The sequence below is a fragment of the Mastomys coucha genome, unplaced genomic scaffold, assembly GCF_008632895.1.
Source record: "Mastomys coucha isolate ucsf_1 unplaced genomic scaffold, UCSF_Mcou_1 pScaffold20, whole genome shotgun sequence".
Classification (NCBI taxonomy): domain Eukaryota; kingdom Metazoa; phylum Chordata; class Mammalia; order Rodentia; family Muridae; genus Mastomys; species Mastomys coucha.
The window spans coordinates 122,162,021-122,177,571 of NW_022196903.1; the positions used below are offsets into that span (position 1 = coordinate 122,162,021).

At 44.6% G+C, this 15,551-nt stretch overlaps 1 protein-coding gene across 6 annotated transcripts in view; it reads left to right on the plus strand.

Moving 5' to 3' along the window:
- Positions 1-260: 260 nt before the first annotated feature.
- The window catches only part of LOC116099664 (C-type lectin domain family 2 member F-like), a 28,113-nt gene continuing 12,822 nt past the window's right edge, over positions 261-15,551 (plus strand). The window contains exons 1-4 of one of the 6 annotated variants that reach the window (XM_031383582.1): positions 266-516; positions 1,776-1,926; positions 4,589-4,714; positions 6,676-7,597. The gene's annotated coding sequence lies outside the window, so the exon portion shown is untranslated. Of the gene's footprint in view, positions 517-1,775; positions 1,927-4,588; positions 4,715-4,779; positions 5,531-6,675; positions 7,598-7,680; positions 7,941-11,858; positions 12,184-15,551 lie in introns of those variants that run through there. The other 5 variants (XM_031383587.1, XM_031383581.1, XM_031383584.1 and 2 more) reach the window with 5 other exon arrangements.

Sequence of the window (15,551 nt, forward strand, 5' to 3'; positions counted from 1 at the left end):
GAAGGTAGAAATTAGTGTCCTTGAAGTGTTAAGACTTCCATTCTTAAGCTACAGGAAAGAGACAATTAAGTGTTTCCAGACAGCGGTGAGAAGTTTGTAAAAATACACTAGCCTCTGATGGTGGAATGAGTTATTTCTTCCCATGTCAAAAATATCCGTCTCCAGCTGCATGATTTTGTTTCACTGTCTGAACAAACATTATTGGTTATAAAGGAGGGCCCTCCTTTATTCTCTACCCAATCATGCATTGCCACAATTCAAGAGCCTCAGCTTATGAATTCTCCAATATATACCCCAAACTCCTAGATGTGAGTGTTGCATTCATAACCTGTGGAGCAAGGAAGACTGCTATCAGGGTCTGGATTCATATAATGAAGACTCTGTGTTTGCATCAATTTTGTGATTTCTGGTGAACTCCCAGGGTTCCTGCAAACTGGGCATAACATTCTGGGTGCTCATCTGGGATTCCCCAGAAGATCCCCTGAATCTGCAATCCTGAGAGTCTAGTGCCAGTGGGTGAGTGGTGATTGTCAGTATTTCTGTACTGTGTCTGTCTTTTCTGCTCTTACTTTTGGCATTGGGAAAGCCTTGAGGTGTCTGAATAAGCCTCAGAGGGCGACTAAGAGCAGATATGCTGGAAAGTTTCCACCTCAGGGATCAGGGAAATATCCTTGATTCTTAGTGTTTGTTGCTTACTTGTTGGGGAAAGGAATTTGTGATTGAGGAAGAGCAGCTTTCCTCCCCATGTCACCTCCACTTACCAAGGCCTCCACTTACCAAGAGTCTGCAAGACCTAGTGTTTGGGTCTATTTCTGTTTCCAGTAGAGATGTGGCTACTGTGTGTGTGTGTCTACCGTGTTCCTTGTGGTGATTGGTTTCAGGTTGTATTGGACTTTGATGGATGATATGGGACAGGTTGATTCTCACTCCTTCAACATTGTTTTAGCTTTAAGGTTGTTAGAACTAGAGCTTGCAATCTCCCCATGAATATGAGGAGGGGAAAAATGTCCACGTACTGCAGGTCAGAGTGGCCAGCCTTTGGAGTTGATGGCTGCCTGAGGGGACCTTTTACCTCCCCATAGTGTTAGCGGTAGAAGACAGAGAGTTCCAAAAAGCACAAGGACACACAGATCAAGTCCCCTATACAGAAGTTTGGAAGGATTTTTAACCACTGCATATTAAATCCTACCTTTTCTTTCTTGCTAATGCTTCTTTATCACCTAGAACAGTGTAGGACCTGGTGGCAGAAAAATGAAAACAGGAAGTCCTTAGACCTCTTTACTCCACTTTAGGGGATAACACACTTAAGGAGGTCCTATTTCTACCACTTTACACTCAAGCTTCAGTCCAACCTGCACTTCTGCAGATGCCCATTCCAGTACCATCTGTACTCCCATTGGTGCCCACCCCAGTACCACCTGCACTTTCCAGAGAGGAACTACAAAGGAAGTGCTGGCATGACCACCAACCACAGTAGTGTTAACTTCAGGAATGGAAGGTGGTCTGGCACAGGGAACATGAAGCAGGCATGTGGTGCCTCCCGAAGGTGTAGAGCCAGAGGCAGATTCCACTGTTTTACCCCTAGGGTGATGAGGCTAGTTGACCAACAAGGGAATCAACCCCACTATTACTGGCCCTTCACTACTGCTAATCTTTATAATTGGAGGAGAGAGAATGCCAGGTTCTCTGATAATCCTAGAGAGATCATTTGTCTTTTAGACACCATCCTTTTTACCTATCAGCCCACTTGGAATAATTGTCCGCTGCTCTTGCAGATCCTCTTTACCACCAAGGAAAAGGAAAGCATCACTTTGGAGGCAAGAAAGAACGTTTTGAGGGATAACGACACTCCAGCACAGAACTCTGCTGACATAGATGATAGATTTCCCCTCAGGAGACCAGCTTGGGACTACAACACTGATGAAGGTAGGAAACGTCTCTGAGTCTATCACCAGTCTGTAATGGCAGGTCTCAGGGGAGCCACTCAGTGACCCACAAACTTGGCTAGGGTTTATGATGTCAGGCAGAAGGATAATGAAGGCCCAGTAGTTTCTCAAGTTGATTATGGCCACTTTCCACAATTATATGCGCCTAGACCCTAAGGAGGCAGAGAATTCTAACATGGTGTTGGTGGCATTTATAAATTAGTCAGCACCAGATATTAGAAAGAAGTTACAGAAGTTAGAAAGACTAGGGGAGAAGTCATTGAGAGATTTAGTAGAGGTTGCAGAGAATAATAGGGAAACTAAAGATGAGAATAAGATTAAGACAGGGATGATATTAAACAGAGATCTGGCCAAAGTCCTTCTGGCCAATAGTAACCCAGACTAGAGAGAGAGAGGAAGTGCCAGCTCTAGAGTACTGCTGAAGCAAAAGAACCTAAGGGAGGTTGTTGACCAATATTAGATAAGAACCAATGCTTGTTGTAAGGAGAAAGGGCACTGGGCTAGAGAATGTCCAAAGAGGAAGCCAAAGACTATGGTCACCGAGGAAGAAGATTGAATGAAACGGGGCTCAGACCCCCTCACAAGCCCAGGGTAAAGCTTAGAGTGGAGGGGAAGCTTCTAGAATTCCTGGTGGATACTGGAGCTCAAAGTTCAGGGCTCATAAAGCCTGAAGGGCTGCTTTCTACTAAGAAATCCTGAGTCCAAGGAGCCACAGGCACCAGACAATTTTCATGGACTACCCGAAGAACAGTGGACTTGGGAATGGGACAGGTAACCCATCCATTTATAGTCATTCCTGAAGGCCCCTACCTCTTACTGGTAGAGAACTCCTAGCTAAAAGGAGGACCCAAATTCATTTTAAACCTGGAGAAGTCTGATTAATAAATCAGAATAGTGATCTGATCCAGGTGCTGACACTTGATTTGGCCTCTGAGACTGAGTATAGACTATACCATCACCAGCCACCCCCAAGCAAGATTTGGATGTTTGATTAACAAAGTTTCCACAGGCATGAGCAGAAACTGGAGGCATGGGCTTGGCAAAACATCAACTCCCTATGTTTGTAGAGTTTAAATCAGGGGCAGGCCCAGTACTAGTCTGCCAATATCCCATGTCTCAAGAGGCTCAGAAGGGGATCATCACCCCATATCAGAAAACTGCTGGCCCTGGGAGTCCTCAGGCCATGTCAATCAGTCTGGAACTCTCCATTATTGCCTGTGATGAGGCCATAGTCCAATGACTACCACCCATACATGACCTCTGGGAAGTTCACAGCAGAGTAATGGACATGCACCCTAAAGTACCTAATCCTTATACCTTACTGAGCTCATAGCCATCAGATCAGAAATGATATTCTGTCCTTGACCTAAAAGATGCTTTCTTCAGCTTACCCTTGGCTCCCAATAGCCAAAAATATTTTGCCTTTGAATGGTATGATCCCCAAAGAGGCATTAATGGGCAACTCACCTGGACCTGCCTTCCTCAAGATTGCAAGAATTTACCAACTATTTTTGATGAAGCTTTACATGAGAACTTGGGTGAATACCGGGTGAGAACCCAAACATAACCCTTCTTCATTATATAGATGACCTGTTACTTGCAGCAGAAACTAAAGAGTGTTGCAAGAAAGGGACCCAGAATCTTCTACAGGCTCTGGGGAACATGAGATATTTGGTATCTGCCAAAAAAAGTACAACTCTCTAAGACTGATGTCATTTGTCTCAGTCATATTCTGAAAGAGGGCTTGTGATGAGTTTCTACAGTGATAAAAAAAGAGACTGTCCTAAACATCCCTATCATGCCCCCCAAAGCCCAAGACAGGTAAGCAAGTTCTTGGGGTCCACAGGCTTTTGCAAACTATGGATTCCAGACTTTGCAGAAATAACAAAACCCTTATATGAAGGCACAAAGGAAGCCAAGAACTTTGTTTGGATTCAGGAATACCAAAAGGCTTTTGAGAGAGTAAAGCAGACCCTGCCGTCACCCCCTCTTTTGGGGCTACCAGATATTATTAAGTGAGTTCATCTGTATGTTGATGAACGTAAAGGGATAGCCAAAGAGGTTACTCCCAGTGGAGTGCCTGGAGGTATGTTCGAAGACATAGCAGCAGCCATTGAGTGGTTATTGGATTTTTCATATTGGCTTCCCAAGAACAGTCCAGCAACCAAAAAGAAATCAGCCAGGCTGATTGAGTTGATCATGATCAAGTTGTCATGAAGGCCCCCTAGAGGCTACTCAGTAAGCCCTGGACTTACTGTAGAATGAGTTCTACCCCAGATCCAGGGAGTTTTTATTTTAAACAACTGTAAGAGTCAGGAGGGAAGAAGGGAATGAGAGCTGGTTTCAAGGTAATGGTCACCCAAAGGTTTGATGTCCTAACTTATATGTCAGCTGGGAGGCAAAGCTGTAAAATGCCAACTACTTAGTCCCCAGAAAAAACTGACCAAGCCTTATCTGGGAACTAGAGGCCCTCTTGTTGACCGATGCTACCAATTAATATGCTGGTGTCTATGTGAGAATTCTAGCAAACTGGTAAATATAAATGTGGAACTGATTGCATAGGTGTGGGCCGGTAGAAGCTATCTCTGCAAGATGGACCAGGGTGGCACAGCTCACATGGTAGAAGTTCATATGTCTTGCAGCAATGGCAGCAGCAGCAGAAGCTCATGTGCTGGACTACTTTGATTCTTGTAGCAACCAGCTGAGGGGGCTGGAATGCCTCGAGCTGGTACACACAACATGCAGGGCAGAAGTTGCAACAGGCCTAGGTAAGTTCTGGCTTGCTTGGGGGCATTTGGTGCCAGTCCATGTGGCCATGATCTTGCCACCTCCACTGGTGACTGCTGTGGCGCTCCACAGTTGCTGTTGATAGAATCACTGAGTTCCTGGGTTTTGGCACCAAATGATGTGTTGGAATAGCAGCTCGCATCTGAACATAGCACACTCTAGGCCCAAAACAGTCCCATGTATAAGAGTTTTATTGGGAAAGAGAGGGATGAAGTGGCATCAGAAACAGAATTGGGACAGAGAGAGAAAGAGAGGGGGTGAGAGAGAGAGAGAGAGGGGGGAGGGGCATTCCTCTTATATATATGGATGGTGACATGGTCCCAGATAAAGGTAGGAGGTGAGCCCAATGGATTCTGGGAATATGGTGGCTGTTGCCTTGGCAACAGGTATGTGAGGCCCACCTATGTGATGTCACAGGTTTCAGAGGTCCTGATGCCAACAGCTCTAGGACCAAATCAGTTTTTGACAAACCCTAAACCTGTGTTAAGACCATCTCCCAGACTAGTCACTACTTTATCCCCAGCCACTCAATCACAAGGATGCTCAGTTCTAGAACTTTTACTGAAACACACAGAACCAGTGGATCCCCTCTGGTCAAGGGTGTTAAAGACCTTTCAAATTCTGAATGTCTCCCAGACAGAACTTAACACCTCTTATCAATTATGTCATAATGCTAGATCTCCCCTTTTATGAAGGCACTGGGTTAATAGTTGGATACAATGTGTCTAAAAGAGATAATGTCTATAGATGGCTGCAAGAAGGTACAGCTTTAACCCTGCAGACTGTATCAGGGCAAGGTATCTGCCTGGGGAAGCATCCTCTATCGCACCAACACCTCTGCAATCAGACCATTCCCACCATTCATTCCAAATGGACTATTCCCCTGGGGCAAGTATGGTGGGCTTGTTCAATGGGACTGACTCTGTGTGTGCATGGAGAGGTCCTTAATTCCTCTACTCCCAAAGAGTTCTATATACTAGTCCAGTTAGTACCCTGTATAACCTATTATTCAGAAGAGACAGTGCTGAGAACTCTCATAGGGCATGTTGAAAAAGACCTCATGAGGCAGAAATGGGAACCTATTTCCTTAACCTTAGCCATAATCCTAGGTGCAGGACTAGCTGGAGCTGGCACTGGGATAGTTGCATTGACATTACAGGAAAAGAATTATGATAGCTTAAAGGCAGACATAGATGAAGTTATTCAATGCCTAGAAAAGTCCATCTCATACTTGGAGAGTAATGTGGACTCTCTGGCTGAGATAGTGCTGTAGACTAGACGGGGATTAGACTTAGTGTTTCTACAACAGGAAGGGATATGTGCCACTTTGTGTGGAGTGTTGTTTCTATGTCAACCATTCTGGAGTTACTAGGGAATCATTAGCCAAAGTCAGGGATAGTATAGATAGATGTCAAAGGGAACAAGAAAATTCCAAAAGTTGGTACCACTCCATCTTCAATTCTTCCCCCTTGTTAATAATTCTCATCTTCACCCTCTTGGGACTTCTAATTATCATTTCACTCCTCCTCACTTTTGGACCATGCATTATTAATAAGTTTTATTATTACATGAAACAGAGACAGGGAACTATTCAATTGATAGTAATGAGGTCACAGTATTAACAAATTAGCATAGACAACCCAGATCTCAAAGAGCCCAAGATTGGCTGCTAAAGTTACTAGCAGAGGGAGGACTTAAGAGACGCAAGGTAACCTGCCCTGTCTTTGCATTAATCTTTGGTATTGAATCCTGCACTCCCCTTTCCCTCCTTTTCCCTCTACCCAATCATGTTACACCAAGGCTCAAGAGCAAATATTTTATTTCTGGAGGTTTCAGTTCTTACCTGCCTATATAAGCTCAAAACACTCCCAAGTAAAGAGACGCCTTGATAGAACTCTACTTGGTGTCTGCCTCTTTGTTCTCCGACCGTTTCATTTTGCAGGTCCTGTCTGACTTCTGGTCTGAAGAAACCCACAGACCGGAGTGGAACTGCAGGCTGGATCCACTCAGATGGCGCCCGGGCGTGCGGCTCAGACGCGGAGGAAATAGATAGAGGACATACTGTCGCAGAGCTCTGCCTCAAAAAGGAAAGAAGGAAAAGGATGTACATCTTCCACATGGTAGGTAATTGATGCCAGTGCTGGCCATATTGAAGAAGTCCGTGGGGGAAGGGTGCGGGTCTAGGTTGGATCAGTACTGACCCTGTGTGTGATTCACCTAGGGATTTGACAGTGAGAAATGGGGTCGAAGATTTCAAAAGTAGCTGTTCAAAAGGCAGACAAGCTACTCAGAATGAAGGGGTTCAGGGCTGAGAAGAAAGCACTGATGGACTTGTCAGAAAAGATAGAAGGACTTGTCCTTGGCTAGAAGGACTTATGGATTTCCCCTCCGCCTTTGGGGGATGGTAATGGAAGTTTGACTAGCTCTGAGATAACGGAGACAGACAATTCCTCAGTAGGCTCCGTGTATAGAGAACGAAAGGGATTGAAACACCTCCTCAGATTCAAGTACAGACTCTGAGGGAGGCCAAAATACCTCCGTGGAGGTGGAGAGGTGGGGCGTGCGGTGCTGGCTGCGGGCTGTACCAAGGTTCACCGCTCCGCTTTCTCTGTGGTTTATTCAGGAGAAAATCCTGGTCTTTGTTCTTTATGTTACATGTTGCATATAAATTTGTTTATTTGTCCTGTCTTGATGAGTGAATGCGGGTCTTTTGTCTTGCGTTTTTGTCTTATCTTGTGTTACATGTGGTCAACATGGCGACGCCCACAACGTGGGTTCGCTGCCCTGACCAAGCTCAGCAGCCTCGCTGCCTCCGGACAGAGCCCTGAGATGACAGTTCGGCCAGATATGGTGGCTTTGGCCAGGTAAGTTATCTCTTATTCTCTTTTCTTTTTCTTGTGTTAATTTTTGTTTTATTAGGCAAGAACTTGGCTTTTGCTAGGGTGCCACGGGCCCCGCTGATAAGTCTATCAGTTATTGGCGAGTAATCTTGGTATTTTGGGGCAGTCTGGTTCATGCCTAGATGCCTCACCAGCAGCAGTGCAGAAAACTGCCCACACTGCAGCAGTGAAGAGATGGGAATTCAGTGCATAATTGCATGTTCCAGTTGTGGAAGGGCTGGAGAGATTGCAGAAGATTGAGGAGAAGATTGAGAAATCCCTCAGGAAGCAGTTCCATAAAGATAGAACTCTGTCTTTCTAGAAGCAGGTGAGAAGACACCACAACTGTCCGGTGGTGGTGGCGCATGCCTTTAATCCCAGCACATGGGAGGCAGAGACAGGCAGATTTCTGAGTTATACAAAAGGCATGAGAACTCAGTGTACACAGCAAAGGCTGATCTAAGTTGCCCTGCTGAAAAGCTGTTTTTTAAAAAAGATGTTCAGAAGCTTAAGTTCTAAATTCTTTGATTGATCTAAATTTATAAGATTTGTGTAGCTGTTTCATTTGGTTTCTAACTACTCTTAAAGGTATACATATGTTCTGTATTGGGTATTGGCAAGGACAGTTGGACACTTGCTGGGGAAGGCTGGAAACTTGCTGACTCACTGCTTTTGCCTCAAGCCAGGTGGCAGGGTAGCTTCTGATTGCTTGTCCATGGCCTGTGTCTTTTCCAGTAACTGACTTGCCCAGTTCTGGGAAACAGGAATTTAGACCTAGTCTCCTATACTGCCAGTTTGAAGCCTGTCATGGAGTCTACCTGTCTTAGTCTTTTTCACTCTCCTTCTCTCTCTCTTCCCTTCCCAACCCTGTCTCTCTGTCCATGTGGCAATAGCTGCCCCCAATAAACCTGACTTTATACTTCTAATTCAGCTTCTAACTTTCACAGTCTCTGCTGAGAAGTTTTGGTGTAATTCTGATAGGTCTACCTTTATATGTTATGTTATATGACCTTTTTCCCTTACTGCTTTTAATATTCTTAATTTGTTTTATACATTTGGTGTTTGATTATTATGTGACAGGAGGAATTTCTTTTCTGGTCCAATCTATTTGGAATTCTGTAGGATTCTTGTATGTTCATGTGCATCTCTTTCTTTAGGTTAGGGAAGTTTTCTTCTATAATTTTGTTGAAGATGTTTACTGGCCCTTTAAGTTGGGAGTCTTTACTCTCTTCTATACCTATTATCCTTAGGTTTGATCTTCTCATTTTGTTCTGGATTTCCTGGATGTTTTGGGTTAGGAATTTTTGGCATTTTTCATTTTCTTTGACTGTTGTGTCAATGTTTTCTATGGTATCTTTTGCCCCTGAGATTCTCTCTTCTATTTCATGTATTCTTTTGTTGATGCTTGCATCTATGACTCCTGATGTCTTTGCTAGGCTTTTTAATCTTTGGGGTTGTCTCCCTTTGTGATTTCTTTATTGTTTCTATTTCCATTTTTAGATTCTGGGTGGTTTTGTACAATTCTTTCACCTGTTTGGTTGTGTTTTCCTGTAATTCTTTAAGGGATTTTTGTATTTCTTCTTTGAGGGCTTCTACCTGTTTACCTGTATTCTCCTGTGTTTCTTTAAGAGAGTTATTTATGTTCTTCTTAAAGTCCTCTATAATCATCATTAGATGTGATTTTAAATCAGAGTCTTGCTTTTCTGGTGTTTTGGGGTATCTAGGGCTTTCTGTTATGGGAGAACTGGGTTCTGATGATGCCAAGTAACCTTTGTTTCTGTTGCTTATGCTTTTGCACTTGTTTCTTGTCATCTGCTTACCTGTAGTCTCAGCTGGTCTTGCTGTCTCTGACTGTTGTTTGCCCCTCCTCTAAGCCTGTGTGTCAGCACTTCTGGGAGACCAGCTCTCTCCTGTCAGGATTTGGGTATGGAGAGCTGTGGCACAGGGTAAGTTCCAGGTGAAGATGGGAATCTGAAGGATCCTGTCCCAGGCTACTCCTCAGTTCCTGTGTCCTGATTGCTCTTGGGCAGGTTCCTCTTGGGGAAGATATTTGAGCATAAGTGGTGGTCTTACCTCTGCTTTCAGGTGGTGTCAGTATTCCTGGGAGACCAGCTCTCTGCTGGTGGGATTTGGGTATGGAAAGCTGTGGCACAGGGTTAGCTTCAGGCACAGGTGGAAATTGCAAGATACAATGACTATTACAATAGAACAACTAATTCTAGATGATAGTAAACAAAATCACATTTATATTACCTTAATTGGGGAATACAGTATTGTTAAGGGATCTTATTTACATCTTTAATTATTTAGCCCTTTAGCATTGTTTCCCATCCTCAATTGATACTTTGTATACAAGTGATCACCACTGATAATATACTCAAGAGACAGGCATAAACTTGGAGTGTAGGGCTTTGTCATTCAAATATTGATACTGTAGAGTTGTAGACATCAAATGAGTCCACTAAGAACTTAGAGCTAATCTAGCTCCAGAATCTATGCTCCTCAGTTACACTCTGCTTCCATCCCTAAAGAAGGCCTTAGGGCATAGGGACACCTGCAACTGATAGGCACATGTTTTTACTTTCTGTGCTTGATGACAAGCTTTCCTGAAGAGATATGCTGGGGCTTCTGACCACTGGATTGGCCTGTGCAGAGTACTGAGGGAGGTAGACAGAAAACACTGGGTATAACAGCTTGCATATTTCACACTGCTTTTCCTTCTACTGTGTTCATGTGTTGTGATGGTTGTCAGTTGTGGCTATGAGACATGAAAGGCTGAGTATGTGAAGCCAATGTACTGGAAAGGGGGAAAAATAAACCCTTAGACTAGATGTGTGGCCCTAGCAGACTCTATATGCCCTCAGATCTAAAGCTCTCTGTCCTGCAAGCTGAAAATACCCTCAAATCTAATTGCTTTTTCTGCCCGTCCATTTACTAGGCACAATTGTAGAAACCCTTTCCTTGCTGTGATTTCACTTATACCTTAGTGTGGTGGTGGCCTCTGGCCTAGCTCTTGTCCATTCCTTTATCAATTAAAATGATTCCTTGCTATAACCACCCTATGTAGAATGTAGAAAGAACTGCATATGGGCACTTGTGGTTCTAACTCCCCCCAAAATCACTGCTCAGTGCAAGTGTGAGACTTATCATTCCACTCTTTGCCCAACTGCACCTGTTTACACACACAGGCTGCAGGGTTCCTGGGAACCTCCTCTAAAAGTCTCATCATCAGAGAGAAAGAGCTCCTGCTTGGATGGGCAACATCTCAGTGGGATGTTTTATTGTTTGTTTTTAGGTTTTTTGAGATGAGGTTTCTCTGTGCAGCCATGACTGTCCCTGAGTTTACTCTGTAGACCAGGGTGGCCTGGACCTCCAAACTCCACCTTCCACTTCTTCTCAAGGATTTGCATTACAGTCATGCTCCACTGTGTCTGTTTCAGTGGGATAGTCTGAGCTTTACCCATTCACTGGAGAGGTATAGTGCAGGAGCCCAATCACTTCCATCATTCAAAGGAATTCATTGTAGTCATTTACAATAAGATATTTGAAAGGGTTTATGTATTAATGAGTACATTTGGAAAGCTGAAAATGTATTCAGCAAAGCCTGACGTGGCAGTGGTTTTATGAATGTTGCAGCAAGCACTGGTTCTATACCTTGATGATGCACAGCTAAGCCTGGTAGTGTGTGCTTCCATGTACATGAGTGACACATGTGTGGTAATGAAGCAAAGGCCTCAGGAGGTGAAGCCATCAAATGCTGAAGCAGGATAGCCTGGTGATGGACCTTTGATTTTTGCTTATCCATATGAAAAGGTGGAGTAACTGTATTAAAGATTATAATGGGTGGCAAATGTTGTTATCCATATTATGAGTTTTTAACTATTTCTTATTGATTTTAAGTGTGCCAGGGAGACTTAAGCAGGTGCTTACCTCAATAATAAAGGAGGCAGAGGTGCCAGGATCAAAACAGAGAAGAAATGGATTTGTAGCAAGCTGTAATTGAGCCCTTGTTAAATTACTTAGGTTTTTTTGATTATCAAATTCAATTTTTATCTAAAAATAAAATATGTTTTTATTTATTTGTGTTGGCTTTTTGAGATAGAGTCTCTCTATATAGTCCTGCCTGTTCTGGAATTTACTGTGTAGACCAGGCTTGTCTTGAACTCACAGAAATCTTCCTGCCTTGCCTTTACCTTTGATTACTCTGATTAAAGGCACATCATACAATTTCTAACAAAAGATGTTCCCTTATACACACAGTAGTAAGGCGAGGTTCTGATATTCAGCTCTAGTTTCCTAAGTGGCTCTTGATTTGTCAATAAAGAAGGCTGGGAACCAATCATTGGGAGATACAGGAGGGACTTCCTGTTCCCAGGAAGAAAAAGCGGAAACTACGGAGAGGCCATTTTCTGCCAGGCTTTGGATCAAGGAGCATGTAGCAATCTTGTAGGATCTTGGGGCTGCCAGGGCATGCAGCTCTGCTGTGGACAGGTTGCCAGAGATATTTGGCTGGGGCTGTTTGGAACAGCCCACTGAGTTTGGCACAGAAGGAGAGATGGCATGGTGGTTTGGTAAGAGCATACATTTCTGGGCAGCAGATATTCGCGCCTAGCAATTGGGATAACAGTCAAGTTAAGGCAACAAAATTGTCAGAATATCTTTTATGTGTGGATTCTTGGGAGTGGGCCAGTAACGAGACCCCTACCAGACCAGAGGCAGGTTGAGAGAGATGCCTGGTTGTGGCTGGTGTCAGCCAATCCCGGCGGGGCCAAGCATGGTAGAACGGAAGGGAGCAGGGAGGGGCTGGTAGCATGATTTTAAAACTACATGCAACATACAGTTAATAGGGTGTAGCAGCTACTTTGGGATTGAGACTGAAGAATTGTGGGGCAGTGGGCTGTTCTGACAGCTTGGGTCCAGTAGAGCTGCCGGAGCCAAGCATGGTAGAATGGAAGGGAGCAGGGAGGGGCTGGTAGCATGGTCCTGGGCAAAGGCAGTAGCATGATTTAAGGACTTAAGGCCTCGGGGATTGGTACCCATCATTTGTAAAGCTGGGGTGGTAATAAGAGATGCACAAGAGGAGCATGTCTTTATAACCCTTTGGAGTTGAGCAAGAGGGATGTGGGGGAAACGGGCATGAAGTCCTTTTATATTTGTGTGTGTGCATGAATGAAATTGATCTGCTTGTTCAGTGGAGGCTGTGAACATTCCCGTTGAGGCAGTTTGGTCAGCAAGTGCATTTCCCTCAGATATGGGACCTGGTAAGGGACTGTGAGATCAGACATGCTGGATGTAGATGGGGGAGTCTCTTTTCTGTAAGAGGGTGGAGACTTGTATAAGTAGAAGGGAAAGTGGGTTGGTGTGCCGCGCCAATCACCCTGACCAGCAGGGAAGAAAGACTAGCATACCAGTTCCTTCTAGCAGTAGTTTACTCAGGAAATGTTTCTCAGTTACAGAGTCAAGGGTGTGCCCCCGAATAGCCAGTGAGTGTAGTCTAAATATTCTTCGTAGGACTGCCCATGAGCCCATACCACATCTTGTACTATCATAGGCTATAGTCTCATGACGAAAGATCAGACCACTGGCAGGTGCAACCCTCTTGCCAAATAAAGACTTGTTTACTCCTTAGCAGAAGAGTGGCAGGCGCCATCTTTAAGGCGTGGCAGCAGCGCTCCACAGGTTGGCGTCTAGTTTGATGAAGGATCTTGACAACCAAGGGAGCAAATTGACAGCATATACACTGTCTGAGAAGAGATTGAGGGTGCCTTTGACTTTTAGAACTAGATAGATGGCATATAATTCTTTATATTGGGGGGAGTGATTGGGTAGTTCTTTGAATTGGGTGATAGGGGGTGCATCTTCAGGGAAGTAATATATTATTGCTGCAGCTCACCTCTTTCCCACATTAGTAAATATTGAGGGGGCTCCCGCTATGGGCTCCTTTGAGAATAGTTTAGGAGGCAGCCATCTCAACAGAGGGAGGGCAAAGGGCCATTTTTTGTCAGGGTAATGGTTGTCAATTTGTCCTGGGAATCCTATCAGGCTGATAGCAAAGTGGGAGTGATTTTTAATCAGCCACTGAATGTCAGAGAGGGAGAAGGGGGTAACAAGAATATCAGGTTCCTTGCCTAGGGTTTGTATGGCTCTATCCCTGCCATTTTTAATCATGCTAGCAAGTGTATCCACCTCATTTAAAATTCGGGGTGCACCACCCATTGGAGTGTGGAGCCATTCTAGCACTCCCTGAGGTTGGTAAAGGGCTCCCACAAGTGTAGGGGAGAAGTTAAAGATGAGGAGTTGAATAGGTTTTGCTGGGTCATACCTAGCAAGAGCCATATCCTTTAGGGCTGTATTGACAGAGTTTAGAGTTTGGATTGCCTCCAGAGATAGTGTTTTCCAGGAGGAGGGCCTTTTGTCCCCTTTCAGGAGGTTGAAGAGGGGTTGAAGGGTGCTTGTAGGAAGGGGAAGCCAGGGCTAAAGCCAATTGAGATTGCCCAAAAAGCTCTGGAGGGAGGCAAGAGTTAATTTTTTTTTTTTTTTAGATATTTTCTTTATTTACATGTAAATTTCTCCTTTCCCAGTTTCCCCTCCAAGAAACAAAGAAACAAACAAAAACAACAAAAACAAACCCCTGTTGCCTCCCCCCTCCCCATGCCTGCCACCCCACCCTCTCCCACTTTTTGGCCCTGGCATTACCCTACACTGGGGCACAGAACCTTCAAAGGGCTGAGGTCTTCTCCTCCTATTGATGATCGAATTTGCAATCCTCTACTATACACACGCTGCCAGAACAATCAGACCCTCCATGTGCAGTCCTTGGTTGGTGGTTGAGACCCTGGGAGCTCTGAGGGTACTACTTAGCTCATATTGTTGTTCGTCCTAAGGGGCTGCAAACCCCTCAGCTCCATAGGTCCTTTCTCTAACTCCTTCATTGGGGACCCTGTACTCAGTTCAATAGATGGCTGTGAGCCTCTACATCTGTGTTAGTCAGGTACTGTCAGAGCCTCTCAGGAGATAGCTATATTTAGGCTGGCTTGCCCTTCCTTCAGTCTCTGCTCCATAGTTAATCTCTGCCACTCCTTCCGTGGGTATTTGGCTCCCCCTTTTAAGAAGGAATGCAATGTCCACCTTTTGGTCTTCCTTCTTCTTGAGTTCCTTGTGGAGTGTGAGTTGGTCTTCCTGTATTCCAAACTTCTGGGCTAATAACCACTTATCAGAGAGTGCATACCATGTTTGTTCTTTTGTGATTGGATTAATTTTTGAGGGAAGGAAAGGGTGGGTTTGAGGGGACGTATTGAGGTAAGGGAGATCTCTGTTCCTAAAAATGAAATGGGTGGAATAAGTTGGATTTTGTGAGGGGCTATTTTGAACCTTAGAGCAGATAGGGAAGGTATCCTAAAGGGTCCTTAAGTTGGTAGGGGGAGGCAGAAGAGTTCCCCCACACTAAAATATCGTCCATGTAATGATAGACATTGAGTCCTTTGTCTATATAGGGTTTTAATGCAGTGGCTACAGCCTCCTGACAGATAGTTGGACAACAGTCATTCCCTGTGGGAGAACAGTCAGTTCATAGCTTGAGGCTGGTCCAGAGTTGTTAATGGGGGGTACTGAGAATGCAGAGCATTTGCAGTCTCGGGGGTGGAGAGGGATGGAAAAAAACCAGACTTTTATATCTATTGCTAACAGGGAACATTGATAGGGATGGCTGAGATGTGGGGTAGCCCTCTTTGTGGGGAGCCCCAGATTTGCATGGTTTTGTTAATTGCCCTTAGACCTTGTAATAATCTCCATCCTCCTGAACTCTTTTTTAATAGCAAACACAGGGGTATTCCATGGACTGAGGGAGGGGCGGAGATGTTGTAGCAGCAGCGGTTCTTCTACCAGCTGCTTGAGGGCTCTAAGTTTCTCCCTTGACAGAGGCCACTGTGGGACCCAGACA